Here is a 17948-nt window from a genome sequence, read left to right as displayed (position 1 = left end):
CCCTCTGAGTGAAGGAAGTCTCCCTCTGAGTGAAGGAAGTCTCCCTCTGAGTGAAGGAAGTCAACACTAACCATGTCGTTGTCGTTCCCCATGTGGATGCGTCTGATTCGCTCAGTCATGAGAATAAGGTTTTGGAACGAAAGACGAAAATAACGTCAGAGGTTAAACACAGACTCAGATCTTATATGTTGTAGTTCTGTGAGATAATATCAGTCAGTTAACATGACCTTTATGTGATACATTAGTTAGTTCTGTGAGATAATATCAGTCAGTTAACATGACCTTTATGTGATACATTAGTTAGTTCTGTGAGATAATATCAGTCAGTTAACATGACCTTTATGTGATACATTAGCTGACGAAGATTAATTCATAGAACAAACCCCAAAAAAAAACAAAAAAGGTTGTTAACAGAAAGACGCCTGACAATTTGTCTCTTTTGAACATTGAGATTGTCAAAATGCCCGTGTCTTTGGCAATGAGTGGAATGTTATCTAAAGACCTTTCTCAGTGTAGAAGGCAGTCGGGAGGAGGCAAGATCAGGTGGCACCATTCTAGCCAATGAGATGGCAGATATGCGTGTGAACAACAGGCACAACTCTGATACAGTTGCCAGGATGTAACTCCAATTTACCAGTACACTCAGTTCAACCTAACAACTACGAAACCTATATATTCTAGCAAATAAGCCATACAAATGTTTGTTAACCAAGTTTGACACTCCACACAAAACCATTTGTCTCTCTCGTTGCGTCTCTTCCTCTCTGGTCTGACCCAAAAATTACTATAGCTCCAGCCTTGGGCCAATCAGTGTCATTTTGTAAATGACAGATCTCTATGACAAGACACGTCATTCACCCAAGTTTTGTCAAAATACGACAAGTGTTGTCTGAGATATCTCGTGTGACTAGCGTGTGACTAGCGTGTGACTAGCATGTGACTAGAATGTAACTAGCGTGTGACCAGCGTGTGACCAGCGTGTGACTAGCGTGTGACCAGCATTTGACTAGCGTGTGACTAACGTGTGACTAGCGTGTGACTAGCGTGTGACTAGCGTGTGACCAGCGTTTGACCAGCGTTTGACCAGCGTGTGACTAGCGTGTGACTAGCGTGTGACTAGCGTGTGACCAGCGTGTGACTAGCGTGTTACTAGCATGTGACTAGCGTGTGACTAGCATGTGACCAGCGTGTGACCAGCGTGTGACTAGCGTGTGACCAGCATTTGACTAGCGTGTGACTAACGTGTGACTAGCGTGTGACTAGCGTGTGACTAGCGTGTGACCAGCGTTTGACCAGCGTTTGACCAGCGTGTGACTAGCGTGTGACTAGCGTGTGACCAGCGTGTGACCAGCGTGTGACTAGCGTGTGACTAGCGTGTGACCAGCGTGTGACTAGCGTGTGACTAGCGTGTGACCAGCGTGTGACTAGCGTGTGACCAGCGTGTGACTAGCGTGTGACTAGCGTGTGACCAGCGAGTGACTAGCGTGTGACTAGCGTGTGACCAGCGAGTGACTAGCGTGTGACTAGCGTGTGACTAGCGTGTGACCAGCGACTGACTTGCTTGTGACCAGCGTGTGACTAGCGTGTGACCAGCGAGTGACTAGCGTGTGACTAGCGTGTGACCAGCGAGTGACTAGCGTGTGACTAGCATGTGACTAGCATGTGACCAGCGAGTGACTAGCGTGTGACTAGCGTGTGACCAGCGTGTGACTAGCGTGTGACTAGCGTGTGACCAGCGTGTGACTAGCGTGTGACCAGCGAGTGACTAGCGTGTGACTAGCATGTGACCAGCGTGTGACCAGCATGTGACTAGCGTGTGACTAGCGTGTGACCAGCATTTGACTAGCGTGTGACTAACGTGTGACTAGCGTGTGACTAGCGTGTGACTAGCGTGTGACCAGCGTTTGACCAGCGTGTGACTAGCGTGTGACTAGCGTGTGACCAGCGTGTGACCAGCGTGTGACTAGCGTGTGACTAGCGTGTGACCAGCGTGTGACTAGCGTGTGACTAGCGTGTGACCAGCGTGTGACTAGCGTGTGACTAGCGTGTGACCAGCGAGTGACTAGCGTGTGACTAGCGTGTGACCAGCGAGTGACTAGCGTGTGACTAGCGTGTGACTAGCGTGTGACCAGCGAGTGACTAGCGTGTGACTAGCGTGTGACCAGCGAGTGACTAGCGTGTGAGTAGCATGTGACTAGCGTGTGACCAGCGAGTGACTAGCGTGTGACTAGCGTGTGACCAGCGTGTGACTAGCGTGTGACTAGCGTGTGACCAGCGTGTGACTAGCGTGTGACCAGCGAGTGACTAGCGTGTGACTAGCGTGTGACCAGCGTGTGACTAGCGTGTGACTAGCGTGTGACCAGCGAGTGACTAAATCAAATCAAATCAAATCAAATTTATTTATATAGCCCTTGACATCAGCTGATATCTCAAAGTGCTGTACAGAGCCTAAAACCCCAAACAGCAAACAATGCAGGTGTGACGGTGGCTAGAAAAACTCCCTAGAAAGGCCAAAACCTAGGAAGAAACCTAGAGAGGAACCGGGCTATGTGGGGTGGCCAGTCCTCTTCTGGCGCCGGGTGACAGAACATGACCAAGATGTTCAAATGACTGACCAGCATGGTGAATAAGGCAGAACAGTTGAAACTGGAGCAGCAGCAGTCAGGTGGAATGGGGACAGCAAGGAGCCATCATGTCAGGTAGTCCTGGGGCACTGTCCTAGGGCTCAGGTCCTCCGAGAGAGAGAGAGAAAGAAAGAGAGTGACATATGTGGCGTGGCCAGTCCTCTTTTGGCTGTGCCGGGTGGAGATTATAACAGAACGTGGCCAAGATGTTCAAATGTTCATAAATGACCCAGCATGGTTGAATAATAGTAAGGCAGAACAGTTGAAACTGGAGCAGGAGCATGGCCAGGTGGACTGGGGACAGCAAGGAGTCCTCATGTCAGGTAGTCCTGGGACATGGACTAGCGTGTGACTAGCGTGTGACCAGCGTGTGACTAGCGTGTGACTAGCGTGTGACTAGCGTGTGACCAGCGTGTGACTAGCGTGTGACTAGCGTGTGACCAGCGAGTGACTAGCGTGTGACTAGCGTGTGACTAGCGTGTGACTAGCGTGTGACTAGCGTGTGACCAGCAAGTGACTAGCGTGTGACCAGCGTGTGAACGAAAGGGCAGGCGAACGGAGGACGGTGACCGATCCATCGACAACAAAGTAAGTATTAAGTATTATTGTAGTGTCTCTATGATGTGTTCACCACTAACCTGCCAGACTGCGTCCCAAAAGGAACCATATTCCCTACATAGTGCACAACTTTTGACTAGAGTCCTATGGCACCCTATTCCCTACATAGTGCACTACTTTAGAAACATCACAGATTACAGAGCCCTTCTGCTGTGAATCCATTAAGATAAAACCTGAAGTTTGTGGTCCTTCTGTGGCTCAGTTGGTAGAGCATGGCGCTTGTAACGCCAGGGTAGTGGGTTCGATTCCCGGGACCACCCATACGTAGAATGTATGCACACATGACTGTAAGTCGCTTTGGATAAAAGCGTCAGCTAAATGGCATATATTATTATTATTATTATATTATTATATTATTATTATTATTATTATATTATTATATTATTATTATTATATTATTATTATTATTATTATAGTGGGGATATTGATACAGGAAGCCTCTCTACTGGAAGCACAAAGCTTGACATCAGTTCAGCTTTAGGATAAGATGTTAGCTAAGATCTGAGACCACTAAAACTGTAGACTCCCTCCCACTGCTCTGTCCGTCCATATCACTATGGAAACCTGCTCCTCCGAGAGTCATCAAGCACTCTGAAATCTATAATCTAATTTAAGGGAGATAACACTGAACTGTAAGACAGCAGAGAGAAAGAGACAGTGACCGAGAGAGACAGCAACAGAGAGACAGGAAAGATAGAGAGAGAGAGACAGCAACAGAGAGAGAGAGAGATAGATAGAGAGAGAGAGAGAGAGAGAGAGAGAGAGAGAGAGAGAGAGAGAGAGAGAGAGAGAGAGAGAGATAGAGTTTATTTCACTTTTGTATATTATCTACCTCACTTGCTTTGGCAATGTTAACACATGTTTCCCAAAGCCCCTTGAATTGAATTGAATTGAGAGAGAGACAGCGACAGAGAGAGACAGCAGAGCGAGAGAGAGACAAAGAGAGAGAGATAGAGGGAGGAGAGAGAGTGAGAGAGAGACAGAGAGAGATATATAGGGAGAGAGATAGAGAGAGAGATAGAGAGAGACAGAGAGAAAGATAGGGGGAGGAGAGAGAGTGAGAGAGAGAGACAGAGAGAGAGATAGGGGGAGGAGAGAGTGTGAGAGAGAGACAGAGAGAGAGATAGGGGGAGGAGAGAGTGAGAGACAAAGAGAGAGACATAGAGGGAGGAGAGAGAGAGAGACAGAGAGAGATAGAGGGAGGAGAGAGAGTGAGAGAGAGACAGAGAGAGAGATAGAGGGAGGAGAGAGAGAGAGAGAGAGAGAGAGAGAGAGAGAGAGAGCTATAGGGAGAAGAGAGAGACAAAGAGAGAGATAGAGGGAGGAGAGAGAGTGAGAGAGAGACATAGAGAGAGAGAAGGAGGAGAGAGAGTGAGAGAGAGACAAAGAGAGAGAGAGAATGAAGAGAGAGAGTGAGAGAGAGACAAAGAGAGAGAGAGAGAAGGAGGAGAGAGAGACATAGAGAGAGAGGAGGAGGAGAGAGAGTGAGAGATAGAGAGAAGGAGGAGAGAGAGACATAGAGAGAGAGGAGGAGGAGAGAGAGACATAGAGAGAGAGGAGGAGGAGAGAGAGTGAGAGATAGAGAGAAGGAGGAGAGAGAGACATAGAGAGAGAGGAGGAGGAGAGAGAGACATAGAGAGAGAGGAGGAGGAGAGAGAGTGAGAGATAGAGAGAAGGAGGAGAGAGAGACATAGAGAGAGAGGAGGAGGAGAGAGAGACATAGAGAGAGAGGAGGAGGAGAGAGAGACATAGAGAGAGAGGAGGAGGAGAGAGAGACATAGAGAGAGAGGAGGAGGAGAGAGAGTGAGAGATAGAGAGAAGGAGGAGAGAGAGGAGGAGAGAGAGACAAAGAGAGAGAGAAGGAGGAGAGAGAGGAGGAGGAGAGAGAGACATAGAGAGAGAGGAGGAGGAGGAGGAGAGAGAGTGAGAGATAGAGAGAAGGAGGAGAGAGATGTACAGAAGAGACATTGTGACAACTGGACCTGTGTAATCTCACAAAACAAATCTTGGGTGAGTTGACCAGGTACTTGATTTGTGTTTATGTTAACTGTCAGTCACAACAGACTTGAACCTGTCATTCAATTGAATCAATATGTGTACAAACAAGGCCTCACACCCCCTGGTCCAGACCCCCACCAGTGGGCTACAATAGAGGGCGCCTGACTGTGTGGCTGTCTCATGAAAGGAGCATGCATGGTCAGCTCCAGCCGAGAGGAGATGGGAACCTAGTCTAGCGACAACAATAGAAGTGCAGCCACAGCTGAATGACAGGCCGCTCCCTAGGATTACCCTGGACCAATGACACAGAGACAGACCAGTCAGTCAGTCAGTCAGTCAGTCAGTCACCCTGGTCCAATCACACAGAGACAGACCAGTCAGTCAGTCAGTCAGTCAGTCAGTCACCCTGGACCAATGACACAGAGACAGACCAGTCAGTCAGTCACCCTGGTACAATGACACAGAGACAGACCAGTCAGTCAGTCAATCAGTCAGTCAGTCAGTCAGTCAGTCAGTCACCCTGGTCCAATGACACAGAGACAGGTACTAGTCAATCAGTCAGTCACACTGGCCAGCCAGTCAGTCCAGCCAGTCAGCCAGTCAGCCAGTCAGTCAACCAGTCAGCCAGTCATCCAGCCAGTCAGTCACCCTGGTCCAATGACTCAGAGACCAGTCAGTCAGTCAGTCAGTCACCCTGGTACAATGACACAGAGACAGACCAGTCAGTCAATCAGTCAGTCAGTCACACTGGTACAATGACACAGAGACAGACCAGTCAGCCAGCCAGTCAGTCAGTCACACTGGTCAGCCAGTCAGACCAGTCAGTCAGTCAACCAGTCAGCCAGTCACCCCAGTTATGACCCAGTCAGTGTTGTCAGCCAGTTGTTTTTGACCCCAGTCAGCCTGTCAGCCAGTCAGTCAGCCAGACCTCAGTCAGTCAGCCAGTGTTGTGTCATCCCACCTCTGTGTTGTCAGCCTGACCTCAGTTGTGTCAGCCTGTCAGCCAGTCAGACCTCAGTCAGTCAGCCAGTCTGCCAGCCAGTCAGCCAGTGTTTTTGACCAGTCATCCAGTTGTGTCAGCCAGTCATCCAGTCAGTCAGCCAGTCATCCAGTCAGCCAGTCAGTCAGTTAGCCAGTCAGTCATCCAGTCAGTCATCCAGTCATCAGTCAGTCAGTCAGCCAGTCAGTCAGTCAGCCAGTCATCCAGTCAGCCAGTCAGTCAGTTAGCCAGTCAGTCATCAGCCAGTCATCCAGTCAGTCAGTCAGCAGTCAGCCAGTCATCCAGTCAGCCAGTCAGTCAGTTAGCCAGTCAGTCATCCAGTCATCCAGTCATCCAGTCAGTCAGTCAGCCAGTCATCCAGTCAGTCAGCCAGTCAGTCAGTCAGTCAGTCAGTCACACTGACCCAATAAAGGTGACCATATGCTTCTCAGCCAAAACAGTTTGGAAGAGGTTGTGCACGTTTTGTGGCCGATTTTGTTCGTTTTGGACTGTGATTCGGGTTTTTTCGGGGTGTTCAGGCACACTACATGTTTTCTAGAGACAAGCTGAAGTCATTGTCCCTTTGTCTGTGATTGGGCAAGAGTAGGGATTCTTCAATTAAATACAGAAGCTACAGGAGAATACAGGAGCTATAGGAGAATACAGGAGCTATTGGAGACCACAGGAGCTATAGGAGATATAGGAGAATACAGGAGCTGTAGGAGACCACAGGAGCTATAGGAGATATAGGAGAATACAGGAGCTGTAGGAGACCACAGGAGCTATAGGAGAATACACCTGCAGCATATTGGTAAACCTGTAGCATATTGATAAACCTGTAGCATATTGGTAAACCTGTAGCATATTGGTAAACCTATATGTAGCATATTGATAAACCTGTAGCATATTGATAAACCTGTAGCATATTGGTAAACCTGTAGCATATTGATAAACCTGTAGCATATTGATAAACCTGTAGCATATTGATAAACCTGTAGCATATTGATAAACCTGTAGCATATTGATAAACCTGTAGCATATTGGTAAACCTGTAGCATATTGGTAAACCTGTAGCATATTGATAAACCTGTAGCATATTGATAAACCTGTAGCATATTGGTAAACCTGTAGCATATTGGTAAACCTGTAGCATATTGATAAACCTGTAGCATATTGGTAAACCTGTAGCATATTGGTAAACCTGTAGCATATTGGTAAACCTGTAGCATATTGGTAAACCTGTAGCATATTGATAAACCTGTAGCATATTGATAAACCTGTAGCATATTGGTAAACCTGTAGCATATTGGTAAACCTGTAGCATATTGATAAACCTGTAGCATATTGATAAACCTGTAGCATATTGATAAACCTGTAGCATATTGATAAACCTGTAGCATATTGATAAACCTGTAGCATATTGATAAACCTGTAGCATATTGATGAACCTGTAGCATATTGATAAACCTGTAGCATATTGATAAACCTGTAGCATATTGATGAACCTGTAGCATATTGATAAACCTGTAGCATATTGATAAACCTGTAGCATATTGATAAACCTGTAGCATATTGATAAACCTGTAGCATATTGAACACTAATGACTGATGGTGTAAAAACTGCTTTGTCACACCAGACCAGGGTGTGTTTCCTGTATCCTGAATGGCTAATGTCCCCAGAGACCCAAAGGCCCATAGGGTGCCTTGAATAGGTCTACTAATAAGGGCATACAGTACATAGCATTCAATATACACTATATATACAAAAGTATGTGGACACCCCTTCAAATTAGTGGATTCAGCTATTTCATGCACACCCGTTGCTGAAAGGTGTATAAAATCGAGCACACAGCCATGCGATCTCCATAGACAAACATTGGCAATAGAATGACCCGTACCGAAGAGCCCAGTGACTTTATGATCTTGTGGCTGAATTGAAAGAAAATCTCCGCCAAAATCTTCCAAAAAGGCCTTCCCAGAAGGGAGTCTGTCATAAGCGGCATGATTAAGACCCTTGATTCTGGAATGAGATTGTCGACGAGCAGGTGTCCACATACTTTTGATCACGTAGCATTGTGTACCATTTTAACCAGTTCCCAATGGTAAATCATTACCATAACCAATTGTAACCTAGGACTATAACTATTTGACTGAGTATGGTACTAAAAAGCATGTCATGAATCATTTGAATCAGTTCCCACGTACAGTCCCACTCCCATGACGTTGTGATTTAGAATCGTAGGTCTGCCGCCCAAAATGAGAGCAAGTAGCATCTACTGTATGTCATATAATGTTAACCCCAAAATATTCCATGTAGACCTACCAGTAGTACGACCTCTCACAGTCTATAGTAGTACGACCTCTCACAGTCTATAGTAGTAAGACCTCTCACAGTCTATAGTAGTAAGACCTCTCACAGTCTATAGGAGTACGACCTCTCACAGTCTATAGTAGTAAGACCTCTCACAGTCTATAGTAGTAAGACCTCTCACAGTCTATAGTAGTAAGACCTCTCACAGTCTATAGTAGTAAGACCTCTCACAGTCTATAGTAGTGAACCTCTCACAGTCTATAGTAGTAAGACCTCTCACAGTCTATAGTAGTACGACCTCTCTCAGTCTATAGTAGTAAGACCTCTCACAGTCTATAGTAGTACGACCTCTCTCAGTCTATAGTAGTAAGACCTCTCACAGTCTATAGTAGTAAGACTCTCTCAGTCTATAGTAGTAAGACCTCTCACAGTCTATAGTAGTACGACCCTCTCAGTCTATAGGAGTAAGACCTCTCACAGTCTATAGTAGTAAGACCTCTCACAGTCTATAGTAGTACGACCTCTCACAGTCTATAGTAGTACGACCTCTCACAGTCTATAGGAGTACGACCTCTCACAGTCTATAGTAGTAAGACCTCTCTCAGTCTATAGTAGTAAGACCTCTCACAGTCTATAGTAGTAAGACCTCTCACAGTCTATAGTAGTACGACCTCTCACAGTCTATAGTAGTACGACCTCTCTCAGTCTATAGTAGTACGACCTCTCACAGTCTATAGTAGTACGACCTCTCACAGTCTATAGTAGTACGACCTCTCTCAGTCTATAGTAGTACGACCTCTCACAGTCTATAGTAGTACGACCTCTCACAGTCTATAGTAGTACGACCTCTCACAGTCTATAGTAGTACGACCTCTCACAGTCTATAGTAGTATTGACCCTCTCAGTCTATAGTAGTACGACCTCTCACAGTCTATAGTAGTACGACCTCTCTCAGTCTATAGTAGTAAACCTCTCACAGTCTATAGTAGTAAACCTCTCACAGTCTATAGTAGTAAACCTCTCACAGTCTATAGTAGTACGACCTCTCTCAGTCTATAGTAGTACGACCTCTCACAGTCTATAGTAGTACGACCTCTCACAGTCTATAGTAGTAAGACCTCTCACAGTCTATAGTAGATACGACCTCTCACAGTCTATAGTTGATGACCTCTCTCAGTCTATAGTAGTACGACCTCTCACAGTCTATAGTAGTACGACCTCTCACAGTCTATAGTAGTACGACCTCTCACAGTCTATAGTAAACCGACCTCATCACAGTCTATAGTAGTATTGATGAACCTCTCACAGTCTATAGTAGTACGACCTCTCACAGTCTATAGTGTAAAACCTCTCTCAGTCTATAGGAGTAAGACCTCTCACAGTCTAAGTAGTAATGACCTCTCACAGTCTATAGTAGTACGACCTCTCACAGTCTATATATACGACCTCTCACAGTCTATAGTAGTAACACCTCTCACAGTCTATAGTAGTCATGACCTCTCACAGTCTATAGTAGTAACACCTCTCACAGTCTATAGTAGTACGACCTCTCACAGTCTATAGTAGTACGACCTCTCTCAGTCTATAGTAGTAAGACCTCTCACAGTCTATAGTAGTACGACCTCTCACAGTCTATAGGAGTACGACCTCTCACAGTCTATAGAGTAGCGACCTCTCACAGTCTATAGTAGTAACACCTCTCACAGTCTATAGTAGTAACACCTCTCACAGTCTATAGTAGTAACACCTCTCACAGTCTATAGTAGTACGACCTCTCACAGTCTATAGTAGTAAGACCTCTCACAGTCTATAGTAGTAAGACCTCTCACAGTCTATAGTAGTAAGACCTCTCACAGTCTATAGTAGTACGACCTCTCTCAGTCTATAGTAGTAAGACCTCTCACAGTCTATAGTAGTACGACCTCTCACAGTCTATAGGAGTAAGACCTCTCACAGTCTATAGTAGTAAGACCTCTCACAGTCTATAGTAGTAAGACCTCTCACAGTCTATAGTAGTACGACCTCTCACAGTCTATAGTAGTACGACCTCTCACAGTCTATAGTAGTAAGACCTCTCACAGTCTATAGTAGTAGACCTCTCACAGTCTATAGTAGTAAGACCTCTCACAGTCTATAGTAGTAAGACCTCTCACAGTCTATAGTAGTAAGACCTCTCTCAGTCTATAGTAGTAAGACCTCTCACAGTCTATAGTAGTAAGACCTCTCACAGTCTATAGTAGTAACACCTCTCACAGTCTATAGTAGTACGACCTCTCACAGTCTATAGTAGTAACACCTCTCACAGTCTATAGTAGTAACACCTCTCTCAGTCTATAGTAGTAAGACCTCTCACAGTCTATAGTAGTAACACCTCTCACAGTCTATAGTAGTACGACCTCTCACAGTCTATAGTAGTACGACCTCTCACAGTCTATAGTAGTAAGACCTCTCTCAGTCTATAGTAGTAAGACCTCTCACAGTCTATAGTAGTAACACCTCTCACAGTCTATAGTAGTAACACCTCTCTCAGTCTATAGTAGTAAGACCTCTCACAGTCTATAGTAGTAACACCTCTCACAGTCTATAGTAGTAAGACCTCTCTCAGTCTATAGTAGTAAGACCTCTCACAGTCTATAGTAGTAAGACCTCTCACAGTCTATAGTAGTAAGACCTCTCACAGTCTATAGGAGTACGACCTCTCACAGTCTATAGTAGTACGACCTCTCACAGTCTATAGTAGTAAGACCTCTCACAGTCTATAGGAGTACGACCTCTCACAGTCTATAGGAGTACGACCTCTCTCAGTCTATAGGAGTACGACCTCTCTCAGTCTATAGTAGTACGACCTCTCACAGTCTATAGGAGTAAGACCTCTCACAGTCTATAGTAGTACGACCTCTCACAGTCTATAGTAGTACGACCTCTCACAGTCTATAGTAGTACGACCTCTCACAGTCTATAGGAGTACGACCTCTCTCAGTCTATAGTAGTAAGACCTCTCACAGTCTATAGTAGTAAGACCTCTCACAGTCTATAGGAGTAAGACCTCTCACAGTCTATAGTAGTAAGACCTCTCACAGTCTATAGTAGTACGACCTCTCACAGTCTATAGTAGTAAGACCTCTCACAGTCTATAGTAGTAAGACCTCTCTCAGTCTATAGTAGTAAGACCTCTCACAGTCTATAGTAGTAAGACCTCTCACAGTCTATAGTAGTAAGACCTCTCACAGTCTATAGTAGTAAGACCTCTCACAGTCTATAGTAGTACGACCTCTCACAGTCTATAGTAGTACGACCTCTCACAGTCTATAGTAGTACGACCTCTCACAGTCTATAGTAGTACGACCTCTCACAGTCTATAGTAGTACGACCTCTCACAGTCTATAGTAGTAAGACCTCTCACAGTCTATAGTAGTAAGACCTCTCACAGTCTATAGTAGTAAGACCTCTCACAGTCTATAGTAGTAAGACCTCTCACAGTCTATAGTAGTAAGACCTCTCTCAGTCTATAGTAGTAAGACCTCCATGTAGACCTAGCAGTAGCCCTGGACATATACGTGAGCTGGTGTGAATTGAGAAATCAATGCAGGTTGCTTTGGTGAAATGGCGTAGATTTCATTGCAAAGGTAAAATACAGACCAATTGTGATGTGTTTTGTAGGCTGGCCGACATGCACCAGTCCAACATTATGTTTCAGCTTGGCCCATCAAACTATAAAAGGTAGAATAGAAGGTAACATCTTTTAGGAAACGTGTGTAGAAAAATGTCATTGACATAATGTATGACCTGTGGTTACGGAAGTGATAATACCAGAGAAGCCAGTGTTTGGAAGATGTGTTGACACGGGTATTGTTAGGCCTAAGACGAAATCTAAGGTTGCTACCTGAGCCGACTGGTTGTTCGTTCTATCGGTTTCGGGTTGCTAGAGACTGCGACCGAGTCGTTCAGTATGTTGGTTCTGTATCTATGGACACGACCCAGTCGTTCAGTATGTTGGTTCTGTATCTATGGACACGACCCAGTCGTTCAGTATGTTGGTTCTGTATCTATGGACACGACTCAGTCGTTCAGTATGTTGGTTCTGTATCTATGGACGCGACTCAGTCGTTCAGTATGTTGGTTCTGTATCTATGGACACGACTCAGTCGTTCAGTATGTTGGTTCTGTATCTATGGACACGACTCAGTCGTTCAGTATGTTGGTTCTGTATCTATGGACACGACTCAGTCGTTCAGTATGTTGGTTCTGTATCTATGGACACGACTCAGTCGTTCAGTATGTTGGTTCTGTATCTATGGACACGACCGACGTTCAGTATGTTGGTTCTGTATCTATGGACACGACCCAGTTAAGTATGTTGGTTCTGTATCTATGGACACGACTATGGTATGTTGGTTCTGTATCTATGGACACGACTCAGTCGTTCAGTATGTTGGTTCTGTATCTATGGACACGACTCAGTCGTTCAGTATGTTGGTTCTGTATCTATGGACACGACTCAGTCGTTGGTTCTAAATGTTCTATTGCCATACTGGCTGGCAACGTTCTTATCCCTTGCTAGCTAGCTAGCTAACTACGGCTAACTTACAGTCACATCAAACAGTGCAGCCAGAATAACAGCAAAGTAGCTGCATCTGCATTTGTTTAAGCTGTTTTCTAGTGACATATATGTGGATACATCCATAACAATGAGCTAATGAGGCGCGATTTCACCTGGCATAGAAAATGCTCTTTCGTCAAGAATGTTGTTCAGAGGAGCTAGCCAAGAACACAGCTACCACAATCACTTCAGACTGAATGTAAAAAAAACTGCAAACTAACTGCACTTCCGTTTAATTTGTCCTGTTTTCTATTGACATTTCTTTGTATATATCCATCAAAAAATAATGCTGATTCATGATTTCGAATGGCTGAGAAAAACGGCCTGCCTGACTCGTCCCGACACATTCATTACGTATTAATGCTCATGTCTGATGTCCCAAAACTCCCCGAGACCCTCGGAGAGTGGGGTCTGCAATTATCAACGGCGACCCGAGAGCAATTGGGGTTAAGTGCCTTGCTCAAGAGCAATTAGGGTTAAGTGCCTTGCTCAAGAGCAATTGGGGTTAAAATGCCTTGCTCAAGAGCAATTAGGGTTAAGTGCCTTGCTCAATAGCAATTAGGGTTAAGTGCCTTGCTCAAGAGCAATTGGGGTTAAAATGCCTTGCTCAAGAGCAATTAGGGTTAATATGCCTTTCTCAAGTGCGACAGATTTCTCACCTTACGAACTAGAGACCTTTTGTCAACTTGTCCAACGCTCTAACCACTAGGCTACCTGCCCCTCTACCTCATTACAGGTATAGGCTGTCTTTTAGGCATAATCTGACATGACAACGCATCTGACCACCATTTGTTGGAGAGAGACTGTAATTACGAGGATATAAGAGTTGTGTGAAATAAGACGCAGGTGAACGGGACGTGCATCATGGGAATTTATCACGATCTAATGTTAGCCTATAATTTACTCCCCACGTCATTTTTTTAATTAATATCATAGGCTACAACGCATGCCTGTAGTTTAGACGTAGGCTGTCATTTGAAACGGACATTTCAGGACAATTCAACGTGTAGGGCTATTACATTGTCCCAGGCACAATTCAATTGTAACGTAATAAAAACATTTTTTTTTAAGGCAAATTCTAAATGAGGTTGTCAACTGATGTTGCTGACTTGCCTACCTCCTGAATGACATTCTTATTGTCAACCAGCTCAACATTATACTACAAAAGGACAATAAATAGGTTCTAGAGAAAATTATCTATTATATTTAAGCCCCTAGTTTTCCATCCATCCTACATGGTCTGAGCTGACAGCTCCTCTATAGCCGCACCCCATCACAATCCTTCCCTTCCCAGCCCCGGGAGACGCAACGCCAAACAAACACTGCCCCATGAATACGGCATTAGCCCCAGAACAATGGATCCTACCTCTTCAATGCCCCCCGTCCGGTTTAAGAAGCTTGTTTGGTCTGCTCTCCTCTTCTGTTAATTGTCTGTCTTCCAGCTCTGGCTCTGGCTCTGGCTCTCTCTCTCTCTCTCTCTCTCTCTCTCTCTCTCTCTCTCTCTCTCTCTCTCAGCCTGTCTGACTGTCACAGACCAGCTGCCAGCCCACGTCCCTTCTTTTCTCCCTTCCTCCCTCCAAGCAGGAAGAAGACTCAAGGTAGAAAGAACATCACGACCGCTAGAGGGAATAGTACAGTATAGCCTAGAAACCCCACTATAGCCTGGGGTCCAGGGAGGGTTTGATAAAACAAAAAGGGTTTTGAGTTGAGTGCTGGAAGACAAAATGTCTCTGTTCTGTTGACTGCCTGCCTGCTGCCTACAGGAAGGATGCTGAACTGTTCTGAGCCTGGTGATGTCATCACTGAGGGAGGTAGCAGCATCAATGCAGCAGAGAGAGAGAGAGAGAGAGAGAGAGAGAGAGAGAGAGAGAGAGAGAGAGAGAGAGAGAGAGAGAGAGAGAGAGAGAGAGGGGGAAAGGGAGGAGGAGGGGAGGGCTGAACATCGGGCAGAGAGAAACAGACAATAATGCCCTTGAATTGAATTGAAACAGCGAGAGCGAGAGCGAGAAAGAGAGAGAGATGGGAAAAGGGTGGGGGAGGGCTGAGCACTGGGCAGAGAGAGAGAGAGAGGGGAAGGGAGGAGAGGGCTGAGCACTGGGCAGAGAGAGAGAGAGAGAGAGAGAGAGAGAGAGAGAGAGAGGAAGTGAGGGGAGGGCTGAGCACTGGGCAGAGAGAGAGAGAGAGAGAGAGAGAGAGAGAGAGAGAGAGAGAGAGAGAGAGAGAGAGAGAGAGAGAGAGGAAGGGAGGGGAGGGCTGAGCACTGGGCAGAGAGAGAGAGAGAGGGGAAGGGAGGAGAGGGCTGAGCACTGGGCAGAGAGAGAGAGAGAGAGAGAGAGAGAGAGAGAGAGGAAGGGAGGGGAGGGCTGAGCACTGGGCAGAGAGAGAGAGAGAGAGAGAGAGAGAGAGAGAGAGAGAGAGAGAGGAAGGGAGGGGAGGGCTGAGCACTGGGCAGAGAGAGAGCGAGAGCAAGAGAGAGAGAGAAAGAATAAGAGAGAGAAAGAGAGAGAGAGGGGGGAAGGGAGGGGAGGGGAGGGGAGGGGTAAGCATACTGTCTGGCACCATTCTCATCCCTAGCTAACCAACTAGGGCTAACTTACAGTCACGTCAAACCGCGCAGACAGAATAACAAGCTAGTCAACAACACAGCTAACACAATCGCTTCAAACTGGAGCTGGAATGACAGCAAACTACTTTCACTTTGTTTCGTTTGACCTTATTTCAATTGGAATGTATTTGTATATGTCCATATAAATGATGCTGATTCATGATTTCGACTGGCTGAGAAACGCTGCCTGTCTGTCTGTCTGTCTGTCTGTCTGTCTGTCTGTCTGTCTGTCTGTCTGTCTCGTCCCGACTCCCGTCATGTTCATTACCACGGGACAGCTGGAGATCGAATTTGAATATTGAAACAATGTTGCAAATGTCGAAGAGACAGACAGCAAAGATTTAAAAAATAAATCTCCGCTGTTGAAAACTAAATGTTAGTCTAAAAGACATGTGAGATAATGTCTAGAGGCTTTTTATGGCGGAGCTCAAGTTTATAAATTGCCTGGCTGGGCTGATGAGACAGTGGATTGCAGCAGTCAGATGGAACAGAGTAAATAGACATTTCAACGTCAGCCGGTCAATCAGCATTCAGGATTAGTCCTCACCCATTGTATAATTCTGTATAACATCTAGCTATAGTATTGTATACGGACATATCAAGACAGATTTACACATCTCGGCACCCAGAACCAATCAGCTACTCTCTCTACAGTTAATTGTAATGTTAAGGCCGTCACTAGAGACGAATCACTAATATAAAGACAGAGGGAAAGTGAATTCCTAATGACGAAAACATTTATTTACAGCATTAATGTCCTGGACATTTTGATCTGCATGGTGAATTAATCCCCTTTTTTATAGGCCAAGCCTGAGACATCAAGCTAAGAGGACACAGTAGCAGCACAAAGCAGAGCTCTGTACCGTGGAAGTACCCCGTGAATGTTATCAGGCCTGGTTAGTTGGTTGGGACACCACCAAGTTGTTTAGAGGGACCTGCCAGAAGAGGACTGGCCACCCCTCAGAGCCTGGTTCCTCTCTAGGTTTCTTCCTAGGTTCCTGCATTTCTAGGGAGTTTTTCCTAGCCACTGTGTTTCTACATCTGCATTGCTTGCTATTTTGGGGGTTTTAGGCTAGGTTTCTGTACAGCACTTTGAAATATCAGCTGATGTAAAACGGGATTTGCAAATACATTTGATATAAATTGGTCAGTTGGTAGCTGTTACAGGCTTTGTTTTTATCCATTTATATTGTGAGGTTGGACGTTAGCACGTTAGCTCATTAGGGCGTCACTGATTGGTGTCACACCTGTGCTGGTTTGTCATCTCGTTAGTCAGAAGGTGTTTCACCTGTGCAGGCCCAAGGGATATTTTAGAGTGGCTGGCCCAGGTGATATTTTAGAGTGGCTGGCCCATGTGATATTTTAGAGTGGCTGGCCCAGGTGATATTTAAGAGTGGCTGGCCCAGGGAATATTTAAGAGTGGCTGGCCCAGGGGATATTTACAGAGTGGCTGGCCCAGGTGATATTTTAGAGTGGCTGGCCCAGGTGATATTTTAGAGTGGCTGGCCCAGGGGATATTTACAGAGTGGCTGGCCCAGGGGATATTTACTGAGTGGCTGGCCCAGGTGATATGTTAGAGTGGCTGGCCCAGGGGATATTTAAGAGTGGCTGGCCCAGGTGATATTTACAGAGTGGCTGGCCCAGGGGATATTTACAGAGTGGCTGGCCCAGGGATATGTTAGAGTGGCTGGCCCAGGGGATATTTAAGAGTGGCTGGCCTAGGGGATATGTTAGAGTGGCTGGCCCAGGTGATATTTAAGAGTGGCTGGCCCAGGGGATATTTACAGAGTGGCTGGCCCAGGGGATATTTACAGAGTGGCTGGCCCAGGGGATATTTTAGAGTGGCTGGCCCAGGTGATATTTTCGAGTGGCTGGCCCAGGGGATATTTACAGAGTGGCTGGCCCAGGGGATATTTACTGAGTGGCTGGCCCAGGTGATATGTTAGAGTGGCTGGCCCAGGGGATATTTTAGAGTGGCTGGCCCAGGTGATATTTTAGAGTGGCTGGCCCAGGGGATATTTACAGAGTGGCTGGCCCAGGGGATATTTACAGAGTGGCTGGCCCAGGGATATGTTAGAGTGGCTGGCCCAGGGGATATTTAAGAGTGGCTGGCCTAGGGGATATGTTAGAGTGGCTGGCCCAGGTGATATGTTAGAGTGGCTGGCCCAGGGGATATGTTAGTGTGGCTGGCCCAGGGGATATTTACAGAGTGG

The 17948-nt window shown here is 45.9% G+C and overlaps 1 protein-coding gene across 27 annotated transcripts in view; it reads right to left on the bottom strand.

Moving 5' to 3' along the window:
• The window catches only part of LOC118380532 (kinesin-like protein KIF1A), a 201121-nt gene extending 186225 nt beyond the window's left edge, over window positions 1-14896 (bottom strand). For all 27 annotated transcript variants that reach the window (XM_052475533.1, XM_052475537.1, XM_052475543.1 and 24 more), the window contains exon 1: window positions 14497-14896. The gene's annotated coding sequence lies outside the window, so the exon portion shown is untranslated. The remainder of the gene's footprint in view (window positions 1-14496) is intronic.
• Window positions 14897-17948: the final 3052 nt, after the last annotated feature.

Source organism: Oncorhynchus keta, chromosome 22 (assembly GCF_023373465.1).
Source record: "Oncorhynchus keta strain PuntledgeMale-10-30-2019 chromosome 22, Oket_V2, whole genome shotgun sequence".
NCBI classification, from domain to species: domain Eukaryota; kingdom Metazoa; phylum Chordata; class Actinopteri; order Salmoniformes; family Salmonidae; genus Oncorhynchus; species Oncorhynchus keta.
The sequence above is the reverse complement of the archived record's forward strand: the minus strand, read 5'-3'. Positions and strand labels throughout refer to the sequence as shown.